We start from the raw sequence: 17,887 nt of genomic DNA, 5'->3' as shown, positions 1-17,887 counted from the left end.
TCCAAAAATGCTCAATATAAAAAATTGAGACATGGCTCATTGTAAAGAACTCTCCATGGGGAATAAAATATGTTCATGATGACATCATCGGTCACGTGGTTCGGCCGCCATATTTGTCCTAAATGGCCGATAAAAAAGTAAATTCCGGCAAGTCCTCGGTCTCTGCCCGATTTTTCATTACTTGCCGGAAAAAATTTTCCGGCAAGTATGTTGATCTGTTCGTTACTTGCCGGAAAAATTTTCCGGCAAGTATGTTGATCTGTTCGTTTGTTTGTCTGTTTGTCTGTTTGTCTGTTTGTCTGTCTGTTTGTCTGTCTGTTTGCAGCACTGCGTCTACACCGTTGCACGGAGAATCGCCAAACTTTGCACACATATTGGTCTTGCCCTGGAATAGACTGTGCCCAATTGATGACGTCATCGGTCAGGTGGTTCGGCCGCCATCTTGGAAAAACCGAAAAAATTTGCACCTCTATATCTCCGAAAGTACTGTACTGAAAAAATTGAGACATGGCTCATTGTAAAGAACTCTCCATGGGGAATAAAATATGTTAATGATGACGTCATATGTCACGTGGTCGGCCGCCATCTTGGAAAAAAGGCAAAAATTTGCACCACTATATCTCCAAAAGTGCTGAACAGAAAAAATTGAGACATGGCTCATTGTAAAGAACTCTCCATGGGGAATAAAATATGTTAATGATGACGTCATCAGTCACGTGGTCGGCCGCCATCTTGGAAAACCGAAAAACTTAGCACCTCCATATCTCCAAAAGTCCTGAATAGAAAAAATTGAGACATGGCTCATTGTAAAGAACTCTCCATGGGGAATAAAATATGTTAATGATGACGTCATTGGTCACGTGGTTCGGCCGCCATCTTGGAAAAACTTTGCACCTCGATATCTCCGAAAGTGCTGAACAGAAAAAATTGAGACATGGCTCATTGTGAAGAACTCTCCACGGGGAATAAAATATTTTAATGATGACGTCATCGGTCACGTGGTTCAGCCACCATATTTGTCCTAAATGGCCGATAAAAAAGTAAATTCCGGCAAGTCCTCGGTCTCTGACCGATTTTTCATTACTTGCCGGAAAAGATTCCGGCAAGTATGTTGATCTGTTCGTTTGTTACTTGCCGGAAAAGATTCCGGCAAGTATGTTGATCTGTTCGTTTGTTACTTGCCGGAAAAATTTTCCGGCAAGTATGTTGATCTGTTCGTTTGTTTGTCTGTCTGTCTGTTTGTCTGTCTGTTTGTCTGTCTGTTTGTCTGTTTGCAGCACTGCGTCTACACCGTTGCACGGAGAATCGCCAAACTTTGCACACATAATGGTCTTGCCCTCTAATATACTGTGCCTCAATGATGACGTCATCGGTGACGTGGTTCGGCCGCCATCTTGGAAAAACCGAATAAATTTGCACCTCTATATCTCCGAAAGTACTGAACAGAAAAAATTGAGACATGGCTCATTGTAAAGAACTCTCCATGGGGAATAAAATATGTTAATGATGACGTCATATGTCACGTGGTCGGCCGCCATCTTGGAAAAACGGCAAAAATTTGCACCACTATATCTCCAAAAGTGCTGAACAGAAAAAATTGAGACATGGCTCATTGTAAAGAACTCTCCATGGGGAATAAAATATGTTAATGATGACGTCATCAGTCACGTGGTCGGCCGCCATCTTGGAAAAACCGAAAAACTTAGCACCTCCATATCTCCGAAAGTGCTGAATAGAAAAAATTGAGACATGGCTCATTGTAAAGAACTCTCCATGGGGAACAAAATATGTTAATGATGATGTCATCGGTCACGTGGTTCGGCCGCCATCTTGGAAAAACCGAAAAACTCTGCACCTCCACATCTCCAAAAGTCCTGAATAGAAAAAATTGAGGTATGGCTCATTGTAAAGAACTCTCCATGGGGAATAAAATATGTTAATGATGACGTCATCGGTCACGTGGTTCGGCCGCCCTATTTGTCCTAAATGGCCGATAAAAAAGTACATTCCGGCAAGTCCTCGGTCTCTGACCGATTTTTCATTTGTCTGTTTGTCTGTCTGTTTGTCTGTCTGTTTGTCTGTTTGCAGCACTGCGTCTACACCGTTGCACGGAGAATCGCCAAACTTTGCACACATAATGGTCTTGCCCTCTAATATACTGTGCCCCAATGATGACGTCATCGGTGACGTGGTTCGGCCCCCATCTTGGAAAAACCGAATAAATTTGCACCTCTATATCTCCGAAAGTACTGAACAGAAAAAATTGAGACATGGCTCATTGTAAAGAACTCTCCATGGGGAATAAAATATGTAAATGATGACGTCATCAGTCACGTGGTTCGGTCGCCATCTTGGAAAAACGGCAAATCGTTGCGCCACTATATCTCCAAAAGTGCTGAACAGAAAAAATTGAGACATGGCTCATTGGAAAGAACTCTCCATGGGGAATAAAATATGTTAATGATGACGTCATATGTCACGTGGTCGGCCGCCATCTTGGAAAAACGGCAAAACTTTGCACCACTATATCTCCAAAAGTGCTGAACAGAAATAATTGAGACATGGCTCATTGTAAAGAACTCTCCATGGGGAATAAAATATGTTAATGATGACGTCATCAGTCACGTGGTCGGCCGCCATCTTGGAAAAACGGCAAAACTTTGCACCACAAAATCTCCAAAAGTGCTGAACAGAAAAAATTGAGACATGGCTCATTGTAAAGAACTCTCCATGGGGAATAAAATATGTTAATGATGACGCCATCGGTCACGTGGTTCGACCGCCATCTTGGAAAAATGGGAAAACTTTGCACCACTATATCTCCAAAAGTGCAGAATGGAAAAAATTGAGACATGGCTCATTGTAAAGAACTCTCAATGGGGAATAAAATATGTTAATGATGACGTCATATGTCACGTGGTTCGGCCGCCATCTTGGAAAAACCCAAAAATTGTGCACCTCCATATCTCTGAAAGTGCTGAATAGAAAAAATTGAGACATGGCTCATTGTAAAGAACTCTCCATGGGGAATAAAATATGTTAATGATGACATCATAGGTCACGTGGTTCGGCTGCCATCTTGGAAAAACCGAAAAACGTAGCACCTCCATATCTCCAAAAGTGCTGAATAGAAAAAGTTGAGACATGGCTCTTTGTGAAGAACTCTCCATGGGGAATAATATATGTTAATGATGACGTCATCTATCACGTGGTTCGGACGCCATATTTGTCTTAAATGGCCGATAAAAGAGTACATTCCGGCAAGTCCTCGGTCTCTGACCGATTTTTCATTTGTCTGTTTGTCTGTTTGTCTGTTTGTCTGTTTGTCTGTTTGCAGCACTACGTCTACACCGTTGCACGTAGAATCACCAAACTTTGCACACGTATTTGTCTTGACCTCTAATATACTGTGCCCAAATGATGACGTCATCGGTCACGTGGTTCGGCCGCCATCTTGGAAAAACCGAAAAATTTTGCACCTCGATATCTCAAAGTGCTGAACAGAAAAAATTGAGACATGGCTCATTGTAAAGAACTCTCCATGGGGAATAAAATATGTTAATGATGACGTCATCGGTCACGTGGTTCGGCCGCCATCTTGGAAAAAACGAAAATTTTTGCACCTCCATATCTCCGAAAGTACTGAACAGAAAAAATTGAGACATGGCTCATTGTAAAGAACTCTAGATGGGGAATAAAATATGTTAATGATGACGTCATTGGTCACGTGGTTCGGCCGCCATCTTGGAAAAACCGGAAAACTTTCTATATGTAGAATCTTTCTATACGTAGAATAGCCAAACTTTGCACACTTATTTGTCTTGCCCTCTAATATACTGTGCCCAAATGATGACGTCATCGGTCACGTGGTTCGGCCGCCATCTTGGAAAAAATTTGCACCTCCATATCTCCGAAAGTGCTGAATAGAAAAAATTGAGACATGGCTCATTGTAAAGAACTCTCCATAGGGAATAAAATATGTAAATGATGACGTCATCAGTCACGTGGTTCGGTCTACATCTTCGAAAAACGGCAAAACGTTGCGCCACTATATCTCCAAAAGTGCTGAACAGAAAAAATTGAGACATGGCTCATTGTAAAGAACTCTCCATGGGGAATAAAATATGTTAATGATGACGTCATATGTCACGTGGTCGGCCGCCATCTTGGAAAAACGGCAAAACTTTGCACCACTATATCTCCAAAAGTGCTGAACAGAAAAAATTGAGACATGGCTCATTGTAAAGAACTCTCCATGGGGAATAAAATATGTTAATGACGACGTCATCAGTCACGTTGTCGGCCGCCATCTTGGGAAAACGGCAAAACTTTGCACCACAAAATCTCCAAAAGAGCTGAACAGAAAAAATTGAGACATGGCTCATTGTAAAGAACTCTCCATGGGGAATAAAATATGTTAATGATGATGTCATATGTCACGTGGTCGGCCGCCATCTTGGAAAAACGGCAAAACTTTGCACCACTATATCTCCAAAAGTGCTGAACAGAAAAAATTGAGACATGGCTCATTGTAAAGAACTCTCCATGGGGAATAAAATTTGTTAATGATGCCGTCATATGTCACGTGGTCGGCCGCCATCTTGGAAAAACGGCAAAACTTTGCACCACTATATCTCCAAAAGTGCTGAACAGAAAAAATTGAGACATGGCTCATTGTAAAGAACTCTCCATAGGGAATAAAATATGTTGATGATGACGTCATCAGTCACGTGGTTCGGTCGCCATATTTGTCCTAAATGGCCGATAAAAAAGTACATTCCGGCAAATCCTCGGTCTCTGACCGATTTTTCATTACTTGCCGGAAAAATTTCCGGCAAGTATGTTGATCTGTTCGTTTGTTACTTGCCGGAAAAGATTCCGGCAAGTATGTTGAGCTGTTCGTTTGTCTGTCTGTCTGTTTGTCTGTCTGTTTGCAGCACTATGTCTACACCGTTGCACGTAGAATCGCCAAACTTTGCACACATATTGGTCTTGCCCGGGAATAGACTGTGCCCAATTGATGACGTCATCGGTCACGTGGTTTGGCCGCCATCTTGGAAAAACTTTGCACCTCCATATCTCCGAAAGTGCTGAACAGAAAAAATTGAGACATGGCTCATTGTAAAGAACTCTCCATGGGGAATAAAATGTGTTAATGATGATGTCATCAGTCACGTGGTTCGGCCGCCATCTTGGAAAATGGCAAAACTTTGCACCACTATATCTCCAAAAGTGCTGAACAGAAAAAATTCAGCCATGGCTCATTGTAAAGAACTCTCCATAGGGAATAAAATATGTTAATGATGACGTCATCGGTCACGTGGTTCGACCGCCATATTTGTCCGAAATGGCCGATAAAAAAGTAAATTCCGGCAAGTCCTCGGTCTCTGACCGATTTTTCATCTGTCTGTCTGTCTGTCTGTCTGTTTGTCTGTTTGCAGCACTGCGTCTACACCGTTGCACGTAGAATCGCCAAACTTTGCACACATATTGGTCTTGACCTGGAGTAGACTGTGCCCAATTGATGACGTCATCGGTGACGTGGTTCGGCCGCCATCTTGGAAAAACCGAAAAACTTTGCATCACGAAATCTCCAAAAGTGCTGAACAGAAAAAATTGAGACATGGCTCATTGTAAAGAACTCTCCATGGGGAATAAAATATGTAAATGATGACGTCATCAGTCACGTGGTTCGGTCGCCATCTTGGAAAAACGGCAAAACGTTGCGCCACTATATCTCCAAAAGTGCTGAACAGAAAAAATTGAGACATGGCTCATTGTAAAGAACTCTCCATGGGGAATAAAATATGTTAATGATGACGTCATATGTCACGTGGTCGGCCGCCATCTTGGAAAAACGGCAAAACTTTGCACCACTATATCTCCAAAAGTGCTGAACAGAAAAAATTGAGACATGGCTCATTGTAAAGAACTCTCCATGTGGAATAAAATATGTTAATGATGACGTCATCAGTCACGTGGTCGGCCGCCATCTTGGAAAAACGGCAAAACTTTGCACCACGAAATCTCCAAAAGTGCTGAACAGAAAAAATTGAGACATGGCTCATTGTAAAGAACTCTCCATGGGGAATAAAATATGTTAATGATGATGTCATATGTCACGTGGTCGGCCGCCATCTTGGAAAAATGGCAAAACTTTGCACCACGATATCTCCAAAAGTGCTGAACAGAAAAAATTGAGACATGGCTCATTGTAAAGAACTCTCCATGGGGAATAAAATTTGTTAATGATGACGTCATATGTCACGTGGTTCGGCCGCCATCTTGGAAAAACCGAAAAACTTAGCACCTCTATGTGTCCAAAAGTGCTGAATAGAAAAAATTGAGACATGCCTCATTGTAAAGAACTCTCCATGGGGAATAAAATATGTTAATGATGACGTCATCGGTCACGTGGTTCGGCCGCCATATTTGTCCTAAATGGCGGATAAAAAAGTACATTCCGGCAAGTCCTCGGTCTCTGACCGATTTTTCATCTGTCTGTTTGTCTGTCTGTCTGTCTGTTTGCAGCACTGCTTCTACACCGTTGCACGTAGAATCGCCAAACTTTGCACAAATATTGGTCTTTCCCTGAAATAGACTGTGCCCAATTGATGACGTCATCGGTGACGTGGTTCGGCCGCCATATTGGAAAAACCGAAAAACTTTGCACCTCTATATCTCCGAAAGTACTGAACAGAAAAAATTGAGACATGGCTCATTGTAAAGAACTCTCCATGGGGAATAAAATATGTTAATGATGATGTCATAGGTTCCTCCATTATGACGTCATAATTCGCCAAGTACAAAACTTCATCCGATCAAGATGAAATTTCTTGAGCATCATCAAGGAATAAATTAGTTTAGAAAACAAGTAATGATGACTTCATCGGTCACGTGGTTTGGCCGCCATATTTGTCCTAAATGGCCGATAAAAAAGTACATTCCGGCAAGTCCTCGGTCTCTGACCGATTTTTCATCTGTTTGTTACTTGCCGGAAAAATTTTTCCGGCAAGTATGTTGATCTGTTCGTTTGTCTGTTTGTCTGTCTGTTTGTCTGTCTGTCTGTTTGCAGCACTGCGTCTACACCGTTGCACGGAGAATCGCCAAACTTTGCACACATATTCGTCTTGGCCTGGAATAGACTGTGCCCAATTGATGACGTCATCGGTGACGTGGTTCGGCCGCCATCTTGGAAAAACCGAAAAACTTTGCACCTCTATATCTCCGAAAGTACTGAACAGAAAAAATTGAGACATGGCTCATTGTAAAGAACTCTCCACGGGGAATAAAATATGTAAATGATGACGTCATCGGTCACGTGGTTCGGCCGCCATCTTGGAAAAAACGAAAAATTTTGCACCTCCATATCTCTGAATGTGCTGAATAGAAAAAATTGAGACATGGCTCATTGTAAAGAACTCTCCATGGGGAATAAAATATGTTAATGATGATGCCATCGGTCACGTGGTTCGGCCGCCATCTTGGAAAAACGGCAGAAACTTTGCACCACTATATCTCCAAAAGTGCAGAATGGAAAGAATTGAGACATGGCTCATTGTCAAGAACTCTCCATGCGGAATAAAATATGTTAATGATGACGTCATCGGTCAGGTGGTTCGGCCGCCATCTTGGAAAAACCGAAAAAGTTTGCACCTCCATATCTTCGAAAGTGCTGAACAGAAAAAATAGAGACATGGATCATTGTAAATAACTCTCCATGGGGAATAAAATATGTTAATGATGACGTCATCAGTCACGTGGTTCGGCCGCCATCTTGGAAAAACCGAAAAACTTTACACCTCCATATCTCCGAAAGTGCTGAACAGAAAAAATTGAGACATGGCTCATTGTAAATATCTCTCCATGGGGAATAAAATATGTTACTGATGACGTCATCAGTCACGTGGTTCGGCCGCCATCTTGGAAAAACCGAAAAACTTTGCACTTCCATATCTCCGAAAGTGCTGAATAGAAAAAATTGAGACATGGCTCATTGTAAAGAACCCTCCATGGGGAATAAAATATGTTAATGATGATATCATCGGTCACGTGGGTCGGCCGCCATCTTGGAAAAACCGAAAAACTTTGCATCATCTATCTCCAAAAGTGCTGAACAGAAAAAAATTGCGACATGGCTCAATGTAAAGAATCCTCCAAGGGGAATAAAATGTTAATGATGACGCATATGTCACGTGGTCGGCCGCCATCTTGGAAAAACCGAAAAACTTTGCACCTCCATATCTCCGAAAGTGCTGAATAGAAAAAATCGAGACATGGCTCATTGTAAAGAACTCTCCATGGGGAATAATGTTAATGATGACGTCATCGGTCACGTGGTTCGTCCGCCATATTTGTCCTAAATGGCCGATAAAAAAGTAAATTCCGGCAAGTCCTCGGTCTCCGACCGATTTTTCATTTGTCTGTCTGTCTGTCTGTCTGTTTGTCTGTTTGCAGCACTACGTCTACACCGTTGCACGTAGAATCGCCAAACTTGGCACACATATTGGTCTTGCCCTCTAATATACTGTGCCCAAATGATGACGTCATCGGTCACGTGGTTCGGCCGCCATCTTGGAAAAACCGAAAAAATTTGCACCTCGATATCTCAAAGTGCTGAACAGAAAAAATTGAGACATGGCTCATTGTGAAGAACTCTCCATGGGGAATAAAACATGTTAATGATGACGTCATCAGTCACGTGGTTCGGCCGCCATCTTGGAAAAACCGAAAAACTTTGCACCTCTATATCTCCGAAAGTACTGAACAGAAAAAATTGAGACATGGCTCATTGTAAAGAACTCTCCATGGGGAATAAAATATGTTAATGATGACGTCATATGTCACGTGGTCGGCCGCCATCTTGGAAAAACGGCAAAACTTTGCACCACTATATCTCCAAAAGTGCTGAACAGAAAAAATTGAGACATGGCTCGTTGTAAAGAACTCTCCATGGGGAATAAAATATGTTAATGATGACGTCATATGTCACGTGGATCGGCCGCCATCTTGGGAAAAAATTGCACCTCCATATCTGAAAGTGCTGAATAGAAAAAATTGAGACATGGCTCGTTGTAAAGAACTCTCCATGGGGAATAAAATATGTTAATGATGACATCATCGGTCACGTGTTTCGGCCGCCATATTTGTCCTAAATGGCCGATAAAAAAGTACATTCCGGCAAGTCCTCGGTCTCTGACCGATTTTTCATTACTTGCCGGAAAAGATTCCGGCAAGTATGTTGAGCTGTTCGTTTGTCTGTCTGTCTGTTTGTCTGTCTGTTTGCAGCACTATGTCTACACCGTTGCACGTAGAATCGCCAAACTTTGCACACATATTGGTCTTGCCCGGGAATAGACTGTGCCCAATTGATGACGTCATCGGTCACGTGGTTTGGCCGCCATCTTGGAAAAACTTTGCACCTCCATATCTCCGAAAGTGCTGAACAGAAAAAATTGAGACATGGCTCATTGTAAAGAACTCTCCATGGGGAATAAAATGTGTTAATGATGATGTCATCAGTCACGTGGTTCGGCCGCCATCTTGGAAAATGGCAAAACTTTGCACCACTATATCTCCAAAAGTGCTGAACAGAAAAAATTCAGCCATGGCTCATTGTAAAGAACTCTCCATAGGGAATAAAATATGTTAATGATGACGTCATCGGTCACGTGGTTCGACCGCCATATTTGTCCGAAATGGCCGATAAAAAAGTAAATTCCGGCAAGTCCTCGGTCTCTGACCGATTTTTCATCTGTCTGTCTGTCTGTCTGTCTGTTTGTCTGTTTGCAGCACTGCGTCTACACCGTTGCACGTAGAATCGCCAAACTTTGCACACATATTGGTCTTGACCTGGAGTAGACTGTGCCCAATTGATGACGTCATCGGTGACGTGGTTCGGCCGCCATCTTGGAAAAACCGAAAAACTTTGCATCACGAAATCTCCAAAAGTGCTGAACAGAAAAAATTGAGACATGGCTCATTGTAAAGAACTCTCCATGGGGAATAAAATATGTAAATGATGACGTCATCAGTCACGTGGTTCGGTCGCCATCTTGGAAAAACGGCAAAACGTTGCGCCACTATATCTCCAAAAGTGCTGAACAGAAAAAATTGAGACATGGCTCATTGTAAAGAACTCTCCATGGGGAATAAAATATGTTAATGATGACGTCATATGTCACGTGGTCGGCCGCCATCTTGGAAAAACGGCAAAACTTTGCACCACTATATCTCCAAAAGTGCTGAACAGAAAAAATTGAGACATGGCTCATTGTAAAGAACTCTCCATGTGGAATAAAATATGTTAATGATGACGTCATCAGTCACGTGGTCGGCCGCCATCTTGGAAAAACGGCAAAACTTTGCACCACGAAATCTCCAAAAGTGCTGAACAGAAAAAATTGAGACATGGCTCATTGTAAAGAACTCTCCATGGGGAATAAAATATGTTAATGATGATGTCATATGTCACGTGGTCGGCCGCCATCTTGGAAAAATGGCAAAACTTTGCACCACGATATCTCCAAAAGTGCTGAACAGAAAAAATTGAGACATGGCTCATTGTAAAGAACTCTCCATGGGGAATAAAATTTGTTAATGATGACGTCATATGTCACGTGGTTCGGCCGCCATCTTGGAAAAACCGAAAAACTTAGCACCTCTATGTGTCCAAAAGTGCTGAATAGAAAAAATTGAGACATGCCTCATTGTAAAGAACTCTCCATGGGGAATAAAATATGTTAATGATGACGTCATCGGTCACGTGGTTCGGCCGCCATATTTGTCCTAAATGGCGGATAAAAAAGTACATTCCGGCAAGTCCTCGGTCTCTGACCGATTTTTCATCTGTCTGTTTGTCTGTCTGTCTGTCTGTTTGCAGCACTGCTTCTACACCGTTGCACGTAGAATCGCCAAACTTTGCACAAATATTGGTCTTTCCCTGAAATAGACTGTGCCCAATTGATGACGTCATCGGTGACGTGGTTCGGCCGCCATATTGGAAAAACCGAAAAACTTTGCACCTCTATATCTCCGAAAGTACTGAACAGAAAAAATTGAGACATGGCTCATTGTAAAGAACTCTCCATGGGGAATAAAATATGTTAATGATGATGTCATAGGTTCCTCCATTATGACGTCATAATTCGCCAAGTACAAAACTTCATCCGATCAAGATGAAATTTCTTGAGCATCATCAAGGAATAAATTAGTTTAGAAAACAAGTAATGATGACTTCATCGGTCACGTGGTTTGGCCGCCATATTTGTCCTAAATGGCCGATAAAAAAGTACATTCCGGCAAGTCCTCGGTCTCTGACCGATTTTTCATCTGTTTGTTACTTGCCGGAAAAATTTTTCCGGCAAGTATGTTGATCTGTTCGTTTGTCTGTTTGTCTGTCTGTTTGTCTGTCTGTCTGTTTGCAGCACTGCGTCTACACCGTTGCACGGAGAATCGCCAAACTTTGCACACATATTCGTCTTGGCCTGGAATAGACTGTGCCCAATTGATGACGTCATCGGTGACGTGGTTCGGCCGCCATCTTGGAAAAACCGAAAAACTTTGCACCTCTATATCTCTGAAAGTACTGAACAGAAAAAATTGAGACATGGCTCATTGTAAAGAACTCTCCACGGGGAATAAAATATGTAAATGATGACGTCATCGGTCACGTGGTTCGGCCGCCATCTTGGAAAAAATTGCACCTCCATATCTCTGAAAGTCCTGAATAGAAAAAATTGAGACATGGCTCATTGAAAAGAACTCTCCATGGGGAATAAAATATGTTAATGACGACGTCATCTATCACGTGTTTCGGCCGCCATATTTGTCCTAAATGGCCGATAAAAAAGTACATTCCGGCAAGTCCTCGGTCTCTGACCGATTTTTCATCTGTTTGTCTGTTTGTCTGTTTGTCTGTCTGTCTGTTTGCAGCACTGCGTCTACACCGTTGCACGTAGAATCGCCAAACTTTGCACACATATTGGTCTTGCCCTGGAATAGACTGTGCCCAATTGATGACGTCATCGGTGACGTGGTTCGGCCGCCATCTTGGAAAAACCGAAAAACTTTGCACCTCTATATCTCTGAAAGTACTGAACAGAAAAAATTGAGACATGGCTCATTGTAAAGAACTCTCCATGGGGAATAAAATATGTTACTGATGACGTCATCAGTCACGTGGTCGGCCACCATCTTGGAAAAACAGCAAAACTTTGCACCACTATATCTCCAAAAGTGCTGAACAGAAAAAATTGAGACATGGCTCATTGTAAAGAACTCTCCATGGGGAATAAAATATGTTAATGATGACGTCATATGTCACGTGGTCGGCCGCCATCTTGGAAAAACGGCAAAACTTTGCACCACTATATTTCCAAAAGTGCTGAACAGATAAAATTGAGACATGGCTCATTGGAAAGAACTCTCCATGGGGAATAAAATATGTTAATGATGACGTCATATGTCACGTGGTTCGGCCGCCATCTTGGAAAAAATTTGCACCTCCATATCTCTGAAAGTGCTGAATAGAAAAAATTGAGACATGGCTCATTGAAAAGAACTCTCCATGGGGAATAAAATAAGTTAATGATGACGTCATTTATCACGTGTTTCGGCCGCCATATTTGTCCTAAATGGCCGACAAAAAAGTACACTCCGGCAAGTCCTCGGTCTCTGACCGATTTTTCATCTGTCTGTCTGTCTGTCTGTCTGTTTGTCTGTCTGTCTGTTTGCAGCACTGCGTCTACACCGTTGCACGTAGAATCGCCAAACTTTGTACACATATTGGTCTTGCCCTGGAATAGACTGTGCCCAATTGATGACGTCATCGGTGACGTGGTTCGGCCGCCATCTTGGAAAAACGGCAAAATTTTGCACCTCTATATCTCCAAAAGTACTGAACAGAAAAAATTGAGACATGGCTCATTGTAAAGAACTCTCCATGGGGAATAAAATATGTTAATGATGACGTCATCAGTCACGTGGTCGGCCGCCATCTTGGAAAAACGGTAAAACGTTGCGCCACTATATCTCCAAAAGTGCTGAACAGAAAAAATTGAGACATGGCTCATTGTAAAGAACTCTCCATGGGGAATAAAATATGTTAATGATGACGTCATATGTCACGTGGTCGGCCGCCATCTTGGAAAAACGGCAAAACTTTGCACCACTATATCTCCAAAAGTGCTGAACAGAAAAAATTGAGACATGGATCATTGTAAAGAACTCTCCATGGGGAATAAAATATGTTAATGATGACGTCATCAGTCACGTGGTCAGCCGCCATCTTGGAAAAACGGCAAAACTTTGCACCACCATATCTCCAAAAGTGCTGAACAGAAAAAATTGAGACATGGCTCATTGTAAAGAACTCTCCATGGGGAATAAAATATGTTAATGATGACGTCATATGTCACGTGGTCGGCCGCCATCTTGGAAAAACGGCAAAACTTTGCACCACTATATCTCCAAAAGTGCTGAACAGAAAAAATTGAGACATGGATTATTGTAAAGAACTCTCCATGGGGAATAAAATATGTTAATGATGACGTCATCAGTCACGTGGTCAGCCGCCATCTTGGAAAAACGGCAAAACTTTGCACCACCATATCTCCAAAAGTGCTGAACAGAAAAAATTGAGACATGGCTCATTGTAAAGAACTCTCCATGCGGAATACAACATGTTAATGATGATGTCATCGGTCATGTGGTCCGGCCGCCATCTTGGAAAAACCGAAAAACTTTGCACCTCCAGTGCTGAATAGAAAAAATGAGACATGGCTCATTGGAAAGAACTCTCCATGGGGAATAAAACATGTTAATGATGACGTCATCGGTCACGTGGTTCGGCCGCCATATTTGTCCTAAATGGCCGACAAAAAAGTAAATTCCGGCAAGTCCTCGGTCTCTGACCGATTTTTCATCTGTCTGTTTGTCTGTCTGTCTGTCTGTCTGTTTGCAGCACTGCGTCTACACTGTTGCACGTAGAATCGCCAAACTTTGCACACATATTGGTCTTGCCCTGGAATAGACTGTGCCCAATTGATGACGTCATCGGTGACGTGGTTCGGCCGCCATCTTGGAAAAACCGAAAAAATTTGCACCTCTATATCTCCGAAAGTACTGAACAGAAAAAATTGAGACATGGCTCATTGTAAAGAACTCTCCATGGGGAATAAAATATGTAAATGATGACGTCATCAGTCACGTGGTTCGGTCGCCATCTTGGAAAAACGGCAAAACGTTGCGCCACTATATCTCCAAAAGTGCTGAACAGAAAAAATTGAGACATGGCTCATTGTAAAGAACTCTCCATGGGGAATAAAATATGTTAATGATGACGTCATATGTCACGTGGTCGGCCGCCATCTTGGAAAAACGGCAAAACTTTGCACCACTATATCTCCAAAAGTGCTGAACAGAAAAAATTGAGACATGGCTCATTGTAAAGAACTCTCCATGGGGAATAAAATATGTTAATGATGACGTCATAGGTCACGTGGTTCGGCCGCCATCTTGGAAAAACCGAAAAACGTTGCGCCACTATATCGCCAAAAGTGCTGAACAGAAAAAATTGAGACATGGCTCATTGTAAAGAACTCTCCATGTGGAATAAAATATGTTAATGATGACATCATCGGTCACGTGGTTCGGCCGCCATATTTGTCCTAAATGGCCGTTAAAAAAGTACATTCCGGCAAGTCCTCGGTCTCTGACCGATTTTTCATCTGTCTGTCTGTTTGCAGCACTGCGTCTACACCGTTGCACGGAGAATCGCCAAACTTTGCACACATATTCGTCTTGGCCTGGAGTAGACTGTTCCCAATTTATGACGTCATCGGTCACGTGTTTCGGCCGCCATCTTGGAAAAACCGAAAAAATTTGCACCTCCATATCTCCGGAAGTGCTGAATAGAAAAAATTGAGACATGGCTCATTGTGAAGAATTCACCATGGGGAATAAAATATGTTAATGATGTCGTCGTCAGTCACGTGGTTCGGCCGCCATCTTGGAAAAACCGAAAAAATTTGCACCGCTATATCTCCAAAAGTACTGAACAGAAAAAATTGAGACATGGCTCATTGTAAAGAACTCTCCATGGGGAATAAAATGTGTTAATGATGATGTCATCAGTCACGTGGTCGGCCGCCATCTTGGAAAAACAGCAAAACTTTGCACCACCATATCTCCAAAAGTGCTGAACAGAAACAATTGAGACATGGCTCATTGTAAAGAACTCTCCATGTGGAATAAAATATGTTAATGATGACGTCATATGTCACGTGGTTCGGCCGCCATCTTGGAAAAACCGAAAAACTTTGCACCGCTATATCTCCGAAAGTACTGATCAGAAAAAATTGAGACATGGCTCATTGTAAAGAACTCTCCATGGGGAATGAAATGTGTTAATGGTGATGTCATCAGTCACGTGGTCGGCCGCCATCTTGGAAAAACAGCAAAACTTTGCACCTCCATATCTCTGAAAGTACTGAACAGAAAAAGTTGAGACATGGCTCATTGTAAAGAACTCTCCATGGGGAATAAAATATGTTAATGATGATGCCATCGGTCACGTGGTTCGGCCGCCATCTTGGAAAAACCGAAAAATTTGCACCTCCATAGCTCCGAAAGTGCTGAACAGAAAAAATTGAGACATGGCTCATTGTAAAGAACGCTCGATGGGGAATAAAATATGTTAATGATGACGTCATCAGTCACGTGGTTCGGCCACCATATTTGTCCTAAATGGCCGATAAAAAAGTACATTCCGGCAAGTCCTCGGTCTCTGACCGATTTTTCATCTGTCTGTCTGTCTGTTTGTCTGTTTGTTCGCAGCACTATGTCTACACCGTTGCACGTAGAATCGCCAAACTTTACACACATATTTGTCTTGCCCTGGAATAGACTGTTTCCAATTGATGACGTCATCGGTCACGTGGTCGGCCGCCATCTTGGAAAAACGGCAAAACTTTGCACCGCTATATCTCCAAAAGTGCTGAACAGAAAAAATTGAGACATGGCTCATTGTAAAGAACTCTCCATGGGTAATAAAATATGTTAATGATGACGTCATCAGTCACGTGGTTCGGTCGCCATCTTGGAAAAACGGCAAAACGTTGCGCCACTATATCTCCAAAAGTGCTGAACAGAAAAAATTGAGACATGGCTCATTGTAAAGAACTCTCCATGGGGAATAAAATATGTTAATGTTGACGTCATCAGTCACGTGGTCGGCCGCCATCTTGGAAAAACGGCAAAACTTTGCACCACGAAATCTCCAAAAGTGCTGAACAGAAAAAATTGAGACATGGCTCATTGTAAAGAACTCTCCATGGGGAATAAAATATGTTAATGATGATGTCATATGTCACGTGGTCGGCCGCCATCTTGGAAAAACGGCAAAACTTTGCACCACTATATCTCCAAAAGTGATGAACAGAGAAAATTGAGACATGGCTCATTGTAAAGAACTCTTCATGGGGAATAAAATTTGTTAATGATGACGTCATATGTCACGTGGTTCGGCCGCCATCTTGGAAAAAACGAAAAATTTTGCACCTCCATATCTCTGAATGTGCTGAATAGAAAAAATTGAGACATGGCTCATTGTAAAGAACTCTCCATGGGGAATAAAATATGTTAATGATGATGCCATCGGTCACGTGGTTCGGCCGCCATCTTGGAAAAACGGCAAAAACTTTGCACCACTATATCTCCAAAAGTGCAGAATGGAAAAAATTGAGACATGGCTCATTGTAAAGAACTCTCCATGGGGAATAAAATATGTTAATGATGACGTCATCAGTCACGTGGTTCGGCCGCCATATTTGTCCTAAATGTCCGATAAAAAAGTACATACCGGCAAGTCCTCGGTCTCTGACCGATTTTTCATCTGTCTGTCTGTTTGTCTGTCTGTCTGTCTGTTTGCAGCACTGCGTCTACACCGTTGCACGGAGAATCGCCAAACTTTGCACACATATTGGTCTTGCCCTGGAATAGACTGTGCCCAATTGATGACGTCATCGGTGACGTGGTTCGGCCGCCATCTTGGAAAAACCGAAAAATTTTGCACCTCTATATCTCCGAAAGTACTGAACAGAAAAAATTGAGACATGGCTCATTGTAAAGAACTCTCCATGGGGAATAAAATATGTTACTGATGACGTCATCAGTCACGTGGTCGGCCACCATCTTGGAAAAACAGCAAAACTTTGCACCACTATATCTCCAAAAGTGCTGAACAGAAAAAATTGAGACATGGCTCATTGTAAAGAACTCTCCATGGGGAATAAAATATGTTAATGATGACGTCATATGTCACGTGGTCGGCCGCCATCTTGGAAAAACGGCAAAACTTTGCACCACTATATCTCCAAAAGTGCTGAACAGATAAAATTGAGACATGGCTCATTGGAAAGAACTCTCCATGGGGAATAAAATATGTTAATGATGACGTCATATGTCACGTGGTTCGGCCGCCATCTTGGAAAAAATTTGCACCTCCATATCTCTGAAAGTGCTGAATAGAAAAAATTGAGACATGGCTCATTGAAAAGAACTCTCCATGGGGAATAAAATAAGTTAATGATGACGTCATTTATCACGTGTTTCGGCCGCCATATTTGTCCTAAATGGCCGACAAAAAAGTACACTCCGGCAAGTCCTCGGTCTCTGACCGATTTTTCATCTGTCTGTCTGTCTGTCTGTCTGTTTGTCTGTCTGTCTGTTTGCAGCACTGCGTCTACACCGTTGCACGTAGAATCGCCAAACTTTGTACACATATTGGTCTTGCCCTGGAATAGACTGTGCCCAATTGATGACGTCATCGGTGACGTGGTTCGGCCGCCATCTTGGAAAAACGGCAAAATTTTGCACCTCTATATCT

This window comes from Myxine glutinosa, chromosome 9 (genome assembly GCF_964187855.1).
Source record: "Myxine glutinosa chromosome 9, kmMyxGlut1.1, whole genome shotgun sequence".
Classification (NCBI taxonomy): domain Eukaryota; kingdom Metazoa; phylum Chordata; class Myxini; order Myxiniformes; family Myxinidae; genus Myxine; species Myxine glutinosa.
The sequence above is the reverse complement of the archived record's forward strand: the minus strand, read 5'-3'. Positions refer to the sequence as shown.